Here is an 11,389-nt window from a genome sequence, read left to right on the forward strand (position 1 = left end):
AATTTATTTGTTTATCACCTTTTAAAAGCTTTTTATAACTATCTTGGAAAACAATGATTTGTTCTCCAAACATTAACATCTACTTTTATTAGCTGCTTGATCTTTGTCATCCTTTTCTAATTTAATGACCTCTTTTGTTTTTAATCTGATTTTCCAAATTATAGGTGACAGTGACAGCTGATAAGAGAGGAGCGTGCCAATGGAGGATGCATCAAAAGAAGGGTCGAAAGGTTTTGCCCTCAGAGGAATCAAAGGACTTGTGACCCGTGGGAAAACATTTCTGACTTGGGTCAAAGAAGTAATGCAGTTCGAATGGCTAGCCTGCAAGAGCCCAGAGGTACTTTAAGTGATGCGCTTTGAATGTTTTGTGGAACAAAGCAGATTAGCACTTTACAGTTGTTCACTTATTTTCATGTTTTTTTTTTTTTTGCCAAGTGCTCTGATAAAATAGTCACTTTATAATAAAGACTCAAGGATGCAAATTTGGCCAACTTAGTTAGTGAGCTGCTAGTTACTTTGCTATTTGCAGGAGGTTTATCAAGCAGAAATGCATCCCTTTAAAGAGGTAGAGAAATAATTTTAATAAATGTTAAATCCAAAGCATTTTTGAAATAACAGCAGTAATTTCAATCCAATAGTTGGATGAAATGAAAACCAGTAGGCACGGTGGACCTCCAGGAATGAGATAGAGGACTCCTGTCTTAATGATCCATATTACTAACCGAGAATGGTAAACCGGATGGCATGGACGCAGGTACACGGCGATGGGACCATGAGACGTACTGTGCAGGCGCGTACAGCGCACGTCTCATAAACCGCAAGCGAAGTCGTATCCACCGCGCACGAAGGAGTCACAGCCCAAAAACGAAAGAGCTCAACTGACGTGAATGAGAAATGAAGCAACAACGCGCCCATAGCTAATGACTAACGAGACAGCCACACAAAAAAGAGGATTCTGCGCTGCAGCCCAGATTCAAACGGAAGAGGCTACGGAGGCCCCACAGGTCCACAAAGATAGTACGGAAGGCGCGGGAAAGTACAAAAGGCAAAGGCACCTACATAGCATAGTGAAACCCAACATAGTACGGAAGGCGCAGGCGTCACCGCCATATTGTGAGTGGCACTACTGCGGAGTGAAGGCGCAGGCGTCACCGCCATATTGTGAGTGGCACTACTGCAGAATGAAGGCACAGGCGTCACCGCCATATTGTGAGTGGCACTACTGCGGAGTGAAGTTAGGAATAATGTGCTGCTTGGGATTGTACAAACCACTGAACGCTTTACACCAAATTCAAACACAATACAGCTCAACGATACAAACACGAGCCCACCTGGATTAGATCAATGAATGCAGGCGCCTACAACGTACGTCTGAAACTGCGGAAGCAAAGCAGGCACGGGTTCAAAACGAACAAGCTTGACTGACGGATATACAAACACGAGCCCGCCTGGATAAAATCAATGAACGCGGGCGCCTACAACGCGCGTCTGAAATGCCGCGGGCAAAGCAGGCACGGCTCCAAAACGAACCAGCTTGACTAATGTATTTCAGGATACCCAACGCCGGGGGTAGGCGAGCCCCCTTGTACTGTCAGAAAAGCAAAGCCTGAAATAGCAGACATTTCTGACCAAGTAATATTAGCTCCTGAAAAAAGATCTTTAATTTTCTGCCTTGTTTATGCTCTAACGTCTAATGTGGACAGCGGTTGGAACAAAACCCTTCAACCACTAATGACTTGCAGGACCAAGACTGGAGAGTGTCCTCAGGGATAGAATGCTCAGGTTCCTATCCTTCTCTGCTTCAAATCCTCATGAAGAAGTTGACCACAAACACAAAGCCACCTAGTCAGTAAGCTAAAACATATCCAGTTGCACTAAAGGAGATCTTAGTATACAGGTAGATATCTGAAATGCACTTTACGATGTCTCATGAGACTTCCTGCTCATATCAAGATATCAGATTTATTTTTTTTTTTTTTTTTTTTTTTTTTAATATTTTTATTTTATTAATTTTCATTGTAATCATTCCATACAAACAGATCAATTTATAACCCAACAAATTTAAAAACAAATCAAACCCCATCCCTGAGAAGGAGAGCTTAGCTAAAGGAAAATTTCTTTAAGCTTTTTAATAAGGCAACATTAGACAAAAGAAGGGGAGAAGTAAATATCTATATAAATAAGAGATGGAGAAGGGAGTTAAATGCAATAATAGTTAATTCTCTTATTCTAAAATAATATTGATAAATCCTGCCAAGTTTTGAAAAATTTTGTACAGATCCTCTAACTGAAAATTTGATTTTTTCCAATTTCAAATAATATAAAACATCAGTTTCCCACTGACTTATAAGAGGAGAATTAGGATTCTTCCAATTTAACAAAATAAGTCTGCGTGCCAAGAGTGTAGTGAATGCAATCACCGTTTGTTTGTCCTTCTCCAATTCAAGTCCATCTGGAAGGACACCAAACACAGCTGTTAGTGGGTTAGGAGGGATTGTGACCCCAAGGCTGTCTGAGAGGCACTTAAAAATTTTTGTCCAAAATGATGTTAGTTTGGTGCAGGCCCAGAACATGTGACCCAGTGAGGCAGGAGCTTGGTTGCAGCGCTCGCAGGTTGGATCCTGGCCTGGAAACATTTTGGACAGTTTTAAGCGAGACAGATGAGCTCGATATATAATTTTTAGTTGAATAATTCTATGCTTTGCGCATATAGAACTCGAGTGAATTCTCTGCTTTGCTACCTTCCACTCCTTTTCTGATATATTGATTAAGAGATCTTCTTCCCAATGTCCTCTTGGATCTTTGAAAGGTAGGGACTCTAATAAGATTTTATATATTGCGGAAATAGTGTTTGTTTCCTCGGAATTGAGCAGTATTTTTTCCAGCATTGTGGAGGGTGCAAGGTGGGGGAAAATCGGGCAATTTCTGTTTAACAAAATTTCTAATTTGAAGATAGTAAAAGAAATGTGTAGCTGGGAGGTTAAATTTTGAACGTAATTGTTCAAAAGATGTAAATATGTTGTCTATATAAAGATCTCTGAGCATTTTAATCACAAAACTTTTCCAGGTATTAAAAACTAGATATACTTGCGAAGGTTGAAAGAGGTGGTTCCCTTGCAGAGGTGCCACTGATAAAAGATTTTCCATCTTAAAATGCTTCCTAATTTGGTTCCATATTCTGAGTGAGTAAAGCACAATTGGGTTATTAGTATATTTGCGATAACTTTCATTTATTGGAGAGCAGAGCAGGGAATATAAAGAAGTACTACAGGATTTTACTTCTATTGCAGACCAAGCCTGTGTATGTGCATTTATTTGTGTCCAGGTTTTTATGGCTTGTATGTTTGCTGCCCAGTAATAAAACTGAAAATTAGGTAAAGCCATGCCACCGTCTGCCTGAAGATATCAGATTTATTTAAAAATATCTTAAAGCAAACAAGAAATCCCATTTATAAAACAGACATTTTTACAAGATGCCAGTTCAGAACTGGGTGAACACTTGGAAAATTCAGTTTAACGCAGAAACATGCAAGCTACACATGGGTTAAAGGAACGTCAATTATAAATATAAGATGGAAGATACTGAGCTACAGGAATAGACTTCACAAAAGGATTTAGGGATTTATGTTGACACAATGTTCTCATCATCTAAGCAATACCCAAAAGCAATTAGAAAGGCAAATAAAATTTAAGGGTCTGTCATAAAAATTGTTAAATGCAAATCACAGAACATTACGCTCATCTGTATAATGTACTGGTGAGGCTGAATCTGAGGTATTGTTTGCGATTCTGGTCACCACACTCCAAGAAAGATGTATCAGCACTTGAAGCTGTGCAGAGGAGAGCAATCAGGTACATCCCAAGACTTAAGGACATCTCCTACTCTGATAGACTCAAGCAGAGGAGACTGCATAGGGACCTCATCCAGGTCTTCAATATTCTCAAAGTAGATCCAGCAGAATGGTGAATCACGTACTCAAGGCCGTCAGCGAAAATTAAGGGAAAGTGCATTGGAACAAATTACTGAGACATAGGAGTTGAAGCAGATACATTGACAGCCTTAAAGAAGTATGTGTATTAGATATTGTGACAGCTTAACATTGACAACCTTAAAGAAGTATGTCTATTAGATATTGTGACAGATTACCTTTTAGCTAAATAAGCAAGCTTGATGGACTGAGTGATCTCTCGTTTATCAAATTTCTTGTGTCCTTACATATCATCTTATGAGATCTTGAATTGCATTTTAGTTACCGTATATACTCGCGTTTAAGTTCTCCCATGGATAAGTTGGGGCTTGATTTTACCGTATAATTTCCGGTATTTTATAATGTCAGTCGTATTCGTCAAATGCGGAAAACTCACGCTAATTAGCCAAGAGATTGATATGTAACGCCCAGCTGAGAGAGTAACCATGGAGCACACTACCTTTTTTTTTCTATGTATTGTGCCTACGTGACCACGCGGTAAAACCCAAACTATTACAAGGTAACGTTTTGCGCCGCATGCACCTTTATCGTAAGAGCATCCCTTACCTATGATGCGATTTATTGTGTCTGAGAAACTGGTGCGAGATTGGAGGAGGCAAGAAGATGTAAAAATATATATAAGTGTCGCATTTTTGAACAGGCGTATAAGTCAGGGTCTGATTTTATAATCGATTTTTTGGGTTTCAAGACCCGACTTACATGTGAGTATATACGGTATGTCAAAATGTCTACAGACTCTTTTTACGCCATCTCAAATTGTTTTGGAACAACAGTAATCCCTCGCTATATCGCGCTTCGCCTTTCACGGCTTCACTCCATCACGGATTTTATATGTAAGCATATTTAAATATATATCGCAGATTTTTTGCTGGTTCGCGGATTTCTGTGGACAATGGGTCTTTTAATTTCTGGTACATGCTTCCTCAGTTGGTTTGCCCAGTTGATTTCATACAAGGGACACTATTGGCAGATGGCTGAGAAGCTACCCAGCTTACTTCTCTCTCTCTCTTGCGCTGACTTTCTCTGATCCTGACGTAGGGGGATTGAGCAGGGGGGCTGTTCGCACACCTAGACAATACGGACGCTCGTCTAAAAATGCTGAAAGATTATCTTCACGTTGCTATCTTTTGTGCAGCTGCTTCCTGAAATGACATGCTGCACGGTGCTTCGCATACTTAAAAGCTCGAAGGGCACGTATTGATTTTTGATTGAAAAACAAACTCTGTCTCTCTCTCTGTCTCTCTCTCTCTCTGCTCCTGACGGAGGGGGTGTGAGCTGCCGCCTTCAACAGCTTTGTGCCGCGGTGCTTCGCATACTTAAAAGCCAAACAGCCCTATTGATTTGTTTGCTTTTCTCTATCTCTGTGACATGTCTGCTCCTGACACGCACTCCTTTGAAGAGGAAGATATGTTTGCATTCTTTTAATTGTGAGACTGAACTGTCATCTCTGTCTTGTCATGGAGCACAGTTTAAACTTTTGAAAAAGAGAGAAATGTTTGTTTGCAGTGTTTGAATAACGTTCCTGTCTCTCTACAACCTCCTGTGTTTCTGCGCAAATCTGTGACCCAAGCATGACAATATAAAAATAACCATATAAACATATGGTTTCTACTTCGCGGATTTTCTTATTTGGCGGTTGGCTCTGGAACGCAACCCCCGCGATGGAGGAGGGATTACTGTACCTCAAAAGGTATGCATCTGTGATATCTAAGAATGAACATGGTCACACTTCAAGATATCTTGAAATCTGTTCGAGATAATCACAAAATGCTTGTAAAATACCTTGACATAAACATATTTTTTCACATGTTTAATTCATTTTATAATATCCAAACGCAGTTCCAGATAATTTAAAAGATATATAAATGTTAAGTTGTCTTGTGATACTTGATTCATATTTTAAAAAGGGAGATTTGTGTTTATTTATCAGTTTTTTGTTGATTCAATGAATTTTACTCACACATTAAAAAGGTCAAACGATAAATGGGAAATTTATATGCCCTAAATGGCGCTTAGTGCCCCTAAATAGACCACCCACCCATACCAGTCTAGCAGCAGAGTCAAAACCAACATAATGTGTAGATGAAGAGAAGGAAAATAATGAGTTAACAAAATGTCAGTGGGCATCAAATAATAAAGTTTTCAAAGAAGAGGTCCTTTATAATAGTAAACAGGCCTTGTGTTGATACCCTAAGCCATTTTTTTTATATCTATCTGTTTCATTTTAATTTTTTTTCAATATTGTGTCGAAAAGGCTCATTTTTGAAGTGAACTAAAGTGTGCAAAAAGCTATCTAACCTACCATGCTATTAATAATATATCAAATGTTGCCAGTACATTAAAAATAAGTTTTTGTAATTTCTTTTTTTTAAGGCCTACTTCTTTCCTGGATAAGTTTTCCATAATACCATCTTCAGCCTTTTTTTCTTTTATATCCACAGTAGATGGAACAAAGCAGCATCTTTTACTATTGGTCTTCAAGACAGGAAATAAGAAGCTGTTCTCTAGATTACATCTTGGCAGGTTTGTCACTTCCAGATCACACCCACATTGAAAGTCGGATATTTTATTATGCGTTTCAAAATGTAAACAACAATAAATGCCTTTTGAAATACTGTTGTAATTTATGAAGCGGGGGGAATTCAATCCTATTAATAGTCAAGGTCTTACGACTACAACAGAAGCAGCAAAGTGTGTTTATAAAGCACAAGCGATGGTTTTTGACATTAGATATGGGGAACTTTCATTTATTAAAATATATACCTTTATACAGACAGAAGATGAAAAAATGGCTTAGGGTCTTGACCTTTGCCCTGATGTCAAAAGACAATATATCAAAAACAGTTAACTTTTCTTTCGAGAGTGTTTAAACACCTTTTATGGTATTATGCAATATTTAAGATACATTTCCTGTTAGTGTTTCATTAATCCTTTATTGGATCACTTTAATCATTTGTGAATTGTGGGCGGTTTAAGCCAATGTCACATTACAGGTGCTGGTCATAAAATTAGACTATCGTAACAAAGTTGATTTATTTCAGTAATTCCATTTAAAAAGTGAAGCTTGTATATTAGATTCATTCATTACACACAGACTGATGTATTTCAAATGTTTATTTCTTTTAATGTTGATGATTATAACTGACAACTAATGAAATTCCCAAATTCAGTATCTCGGAAAATTAGAATATTGTGAAAAGGTTCAATATTGAAGAAACCTGGTGCCACACTCTAATTAGCTAATTAACTCAAAACACCTACAAAAGCCTGGTCTCTCAGTCTAGTTCTGTAGGCTACACAATCATGGGGAAGACTGCTGACTTGACAGTTGTCCAAAAGACGACCATTGACACCTCGCACAAGGAGGGCAAGACACAAAAGGTCATTGCTAAAGAGGCTGGCTGTCCACAGAGCTCTGTGTCCAAGCACATTAATAGAGAGGCGAAGGGAAGGACAAGATGTGGTAGAAAAAAGTGTACAAGCAATAGGGATAACCGCACCCTGGAGAGGATTGTGAAACAAAACCCATTCAAAAATGTGGGGGAGATTCACAAAGAGTGGACTGCAGCTGGAGTCAGTGCTTCAAGAACCACCACACACAGACGTATGCAAGACATGGGTTTCAGCTGTCGCATTCCTTGTGTCAAGCCACTCTTGAACAAGAGACAGCGTCAGAAGCGTCTCGCCTTTGGACTGCTGCTGAGTGGTCCAAAGTTATGATCTCTGATGAAAGTAAATTTTGCATTTCCTTTGGATATCAAGGTCCCAGAGTCTGGAGGAAGAGAGGAGAGGCACTGAATCCACGTTGCGTGAGGTCCAGTGTACAGTTTCCACAGTCAGTGATGGTTTGGGGTGCCATGTCATCTGCTGGTGTTGGTCCATTGTGTTTCCTGAGGTCCAAGGTCAACGCAACCGTCTACCAGGAAGTTTTAGAGTACTTCATGCTTCTTGCTGCTGACGAACTTTATGGAGATGTAGATTTCATTTTCCAACAGGACCTGGCACCTGCACACAGTGCCAAAGCTACCAGTACCTGGTTTAAGGACCATGGTATCCCTGTTCTTGACTGGCCAGCAAACTCGCCTGACCTTAACCCCATAGAAAATCTATGGGGTATTGTGAAGAGGAAGATGCAATACGCCAGACCTAATCATTCAGAAGAGCTGAAGGCCACTATCAGAGCAACATGGGCTCTCATAACACCTGAGCAGTGCCACAGACTGATCGACTCCATGCCACGCCGCATTGCTGCAGTAATCCAGGCCAAAGGAGCCCCAACTAAATATTGAGTACTGTACATGCTCATACTTTTCATGTTCATACCTTTCAGTTGGCCAACATTTCTAAAAATCCTTTTTTTGCATTGGTCTTAATTGATATTCTAATTTTCCGAGATACTGAATTTGGGACTTTCATTAGTTGTCAGTTATAATCATCAACATTAAAAGAAATAAACATTTGAAATACATCAGTCTGTGTGTAATGAATAAATCTAATATACAAGTTTCACTTTTTGAATGGAATTACCGAAATAAATCAACTTTGTCATAATATTCTAATTTTATGACCAGCACCTGTACACGATTTCTAGTCGTTGAGTATGTCAGACTTGCTGAATGCAGCTGCTAATCTTGTCACCGGAATATGTCAGTTTGCATTACTGAAAATCAGTGGACATGTCACATTTAGTGATCGCGTGCCGACCTTCCAGCACAGTTCTGCATTGCCCCTTCAGTGACAGCCAATATTATGCAGCCATAGTGTTCACAGTGCAAAGAGTTAACGGGTTTGGATAGTTCAGTCACAGTCTTGGCCCTTTTTCTTCTTTTTTCCATGCTGTTGTGTTATATAAAACATGAGCCATCAGACAGATGAGATTTTCTTCTGTTTGTGTGGTCCAAAGCACCGATGTTCCTGATTTCTTGTTGCTGCATTACAGTATATGATGTGTACAGCACTGTTCAAAAGTTTGCAGTCCCTCAGACCTTTTACATGTTTTTGATAGAAACTGAAACATTTTATTATCAAGATACCACTGAACTGATTTTAAAATATAGCCAATACATTACCAGTTTTAATAATGGCTGCTTGAAATGAGTAATTTTTAATTATTCACTCACATATGGCTCCAAAGCCATTTTTTTTTGTAATTGATTTTATTAAAAACTAATAGCATTCCATACAAATAACTCAAATTTAACAAAAAAAAAAAAAAAACTTGAGCCAAATTTTTAGCAGCAATCCCTTGAGTGTCTGAAAGGTCAACTCCCTTAGCTTATTCTTAATTAGCCGTGTTTACATGCTAATTGGTTATTAGAGAAACCTTTCCAATTGCATTAGCACCCCTGAAATCTCTTATTCTGTTTGCTTGGGTTACAAGGTACTGTCATTGCTAAAGTTTAATTGTGGGTTAAAAATGGACAAAATGAAAGAGTTTTCTCAAGAAGCATGTCCATCTATTGTTCTTTTTTGCAAAATGAAGGTTTTTGTATGTGACAGATTGATAAGAAATCAAAGATTTCATATAAAAGAGTCTATTCCTGTCTTGAAAGAAGAGGATGGACTGGATCTGAACAGGATAGAAAAACAAGGGGAAGGTCCAGATGGGCAAATGCATAAGAGGAGAAGGACAGCAGAATCTGTGGTCTGAGAAACAACTGCTTTACAGGTCCTCAGCTGACTTCCTCCTTAAGGCAACGTCAACTAGCAGTGTCATCTGTAAGAGACAATAGACGACTCCTGCATGCTGGCCTTAGAGGCAGAGTTTCAAAGAAAAGGGCACAAGAGAAACTGGCAAATAAAAAGAATATGTCAAAATGGGCAAAATAACACACATCGGACAGAAGATGCCTGGAATGATGTATCATGCTCAGTACCCCAGAGTCGCCTTTTCTCTGTTGCAAATGCCATTGTGTTTAAGAAAGAGGCTAACTTAGGAGCAGTAAGATGTATGTTTCTTAAACTACAGACTTTGATGTCCTTATCCTCACATTGCAGTTGCCCATCTGGACCTTCCTCCTCTTCCTCTATCCTGGTCAAATCAGTTCACCCTTTTCTCTCAAGATAGGAACAGACACTTTTGTATGAAATCTTCAGTTTCTTGGCAATCTGTCACATTGAATGACCTTCATTCTATCAAAGATAAAAAAAAAATAGACTGATATATTTCTTGAGAAATCTCTTTCACATTTTTGGCAATTTTTGAACCCAGACCTGAATTTTAGGAATGCCAGTATCTTGCAACCTAAGTGAACAGAATAACAGGTTTCAGCAGTGCTAGGGCAATTGCAAAGGTTTCTCTAATAACCACTGAGAATGTACACATGACTAATTAAAGATAAGTTAAGAGAGTTGACCATTAGGACACTGAAGAAACTGCTGCTGAAAATGGGGACTTGCAGACATGTTAAAAATTAATTAAAGAAAAAATCTGTAATTTCAAGCAATAACAGCCATTATACACACTAGTAGTGCCTTGGCTATCTGTATCTTTAAATCAATTTAATAGTATCTACTGTAGATAATAAAAGGTTATCAATTTCCATCAACAATGTAAAAATTTCCAGGTGACCCCTTAACTTTGGAATGGCAACATACTACTCGATGAGCACTCATTGACGGTCAGCTCTCATGCACAAATGTCCATCCCTACAACTAAAGACAAAATTAAATCCGAATCTCACTTTGTCGGAGCAAGTCGTGGATTATTTGGATTGACTCGCAGGACACACGACTGTCCATTACTGAAGCTTGCTGTCAACTGCCTCCATTTAACTGTGTTTATGTAAATTAAGGCTACAACTGCTAAACATCTCTGAAAAAGTCATCTAATGTGACATTTAAGTGTTCTACTTTTTGTCGTTTGGGGTTCAAGCTTTCCCTCAGCCTATGAACATGGGCCAAAGTTAATTAGAGCTACTAAAAGCATTGCTATGTTTTGCTATCCCATACAGAAAAAGAAAATATATAATAATCTATGTTACTGTTCTCTTCCCTACAGGAGAAAAAAGGATTACTACATGACCTTCTGGCATCACTGACCATTGAATGTGCAAAGAAGAATTATTTGTTGTCGCTGCTACAACTCCTGCAATGGGTTTGACAATTGTGTTATCATGGTTCCTTTCAGATTGTATTGCAAAAACAAAATTTTAGGAATATCTCTGCTGTCTCTCTCTGCAATATCTAAATGATGAACATTTATCAAAATCATTTTTCTGTTATATAAGTTGCCCATGACCATCACATATCTCCCTTCAGGGTCCGACACTACCTCTGATGCTACAAATGGAACTGTTCTATGTATGAGAATTCCCACCCCTCTAGTTTTCTTTATAAAGCTAGAATGGAACATTTGGCCATTCCAGTCTTTTTGTAATCTGAACTGATCCTTGGTTAGT

General features: G+C 38.7%; 1 protein-coding gene across 1 annotated transcript in view; it reads left to right on the top strand.

The window, feature by feature from the left end:
* The window catches only part of fnbp1l (formin binding protein 1-like), a 373,280-nt gene extending 367,174 nt beyond the window's left edge, over positions 1–6,106 (top strand). Inside the window, exon 15 of the transcript XR_007935965.1 lies at positions 6,095–6,106. The gene's annotated coding sequence lies outside the window, so the exon portion shown is untranslated. The remainder of the gene's footprint in view (positions 1–6,094) is intronic.
* The last annotated feature ends 5,283 nt before the right edge of the window (positions 6,107–11,389 follow it).

This window comes from Erpetoichthys calabaricus, chromosome 10 (assembly GCF_900747795.2).
Source record: "Erpetoichthys calabaricus chromosome 10, fErpCal1.3, whole genome shotgun sequence".
NCBI lineage: Eukaryota > Metazoa > Chordata > Cladistia > Polypteriformes > Polypteridae > Erpetoichthys > Erpetoichthys calabaricus.